At 44.4% G+C, this 1,686-nt stretch overlaps 1 long non-coding RNA gene across 2 annotated transcripts; it reads right to left on the bottom strand.

The window, feature by feature from the left end:
* Window positions 1-25: 25 nt before the first annotated feature.
* On the bottom strand, window positions 26-1,676 carry LOC102383525. 2 transcript variants are annotated; one of them, XR_003092466.1, is made up of 3 exons: window positions 1,497-1,676; window positions 1,042-1,130; window positions 26-780 (listed from the first exon to the last, which is right to left on the bottom strand). It is a non-coding gene; the product is annotated as an uncharacterized LOC102383525 (long non-coding RNA). The 2 variants fall into 2 exon arrangements; XR_325635.3 differs by having other exon boundaries at window positions 26-619.
* Window positions 1,677-1,686: the final 10 nt, after the last annotated feature.

Raw genomic sequence — 1,686 nt, 5'->3', positions numbered from 1 at the left:
CTTTAAAGGAGAAAAATGTGGGAAACTGTAGTTTTTCACTTACCGGCTGGCAGAGTTTGAGGCCAATTAATATGATGACTGGTTGACTGGTTAAACCAAATATGGAGAACAGAGAGATTTTAATTAATGTGGGACCCAAATAACTACATCTCTGCCAGATAAGAAGAGGGTGGCTGGATAACTTACAAGTGTTGCTATTGAAGTTTGACAAATTTATGACAAAGGTGGGGTGTCCAGCAAACCTTATATATAGGTTTTGGGAAAAAGAGCGGAAAAACAAAAGACTCAAATGGTAAGTATAACACACCTATATGGTATCACACCAAATATCAAACACATCAGCACAGAACAGCATACAAATGGTTCAACATTTAGTACAACTATTAGCAAGGTTATACACAGATAATAGCATTTATATGCAAATATGTGCAAGAACAGATTTTCACCTCCCAACATAACCACACAGACACCCCTACTGCTCCCAGGACTTCTCCCACAACTAGCAACACCCAAGCTTGTCCCACACTTACACATGGGAAGGTGATACTTTACCCAATTCCTTGGCGCTCCTCTGTCTCAGGTAAGTGTGTTCTTCAATTACTCCGGCCTAGTTAGGGATCTAGGGACAGATGACCACAATAACTGATGATGATGGACCAAGGGAAGATGAAAAGCTGAATGCCCATGACAAACAAGCTTCAGTCACAGAGACCGCTCTGCTGGACCACTCCCTTCACAGAGACTACAACAACGGAGACTCCTCTCTCTGCACACAACTCCCTGATGGCGAAGAGCCGCAAACTCTGGTCAGTTAGGCTTTTTAAAGGGCAGATCACCCCATTTGAAATGATCAATCATCTTCCAGACATACCCATCAGTCATTCCTTCTGATACAAAGTTGACACTCATACTCATGCCTACCAACCAAAATCTCAAGTACCTCAGAAGTCACGCAACCACTATTTGCCAAGCACGTCAAACTTTCCCACCATGTCTGAGACACCAACCACACATACTCACCCATGAAAATTAGGGCATTACCTCATAAAGGTGAGGCGTTCATGATCTTCTAGAACCTTCTCCGTTCTGTATAATGCGCATGCTTAATTTCACTCAAACAATGTAGATGACTAAATATGAGGGAAGAGTACACAGGTGACATATCAGAACCTCATCCCAACAAAGGAAGCAGGTTGAGAGTTAGTTTATACTGTTTATTGAGGGGATGAGATAGCTCTGTGTACGAGCAGCTGGGTGTGGGAACTGGAAATGAGAGGCAACTCCTCCATCACTCAGGTAAAAAAAAGTAACCCCCTTGGGAGCGCTGCACCCATAACTGTAAGGCATTCAGAATCACAGCTAATATTGCTGGTGAGGCCTTGGAAAGCTGTTGAGCAAGCCAGCTTCTCCATCCCACCACTTTGATGGTGTGACAGATCATGCCATCATCACCACAGTACACAACAATCTCATTTTCTCCAGTCCCAGACACAAACCTCTTTTCAGAGACCATGCCATAGTCAAGCACCAGCGTGGTATTGTCCTGTATTCTGTTGGACTGGACATTCAGGAGCTGCATGGCATGATTGAAACACCGCCGAGTTGCATTGTCCAGCTCTCCACTGGCCCCCAGTCGGTTGCGTTCATTCAGGAGGTTTGTGACAGATAATGGCATGGGTGGCGATG

The sequence above is a fragment of the Alligator sinensis genome, unplaced genomic scaffold (genome assembly GCF_000455745.1).
Source record: "Alligator sinensis unplaced genomic scaffold, ASM45574v1 C65371128_1, whole genome shotgun sequence".
Taxonomy (NCBI): Eukaryota; Metazoa; Chordata; order Crocodylia; family Alligatoridae; genus Alligator; species Alligator sinensis.
The sequence above is the reverse complement of the archived record's forward strand: the minus strand, read 5'-3'. Positions and strand labels throughout refer to the sequence as shown.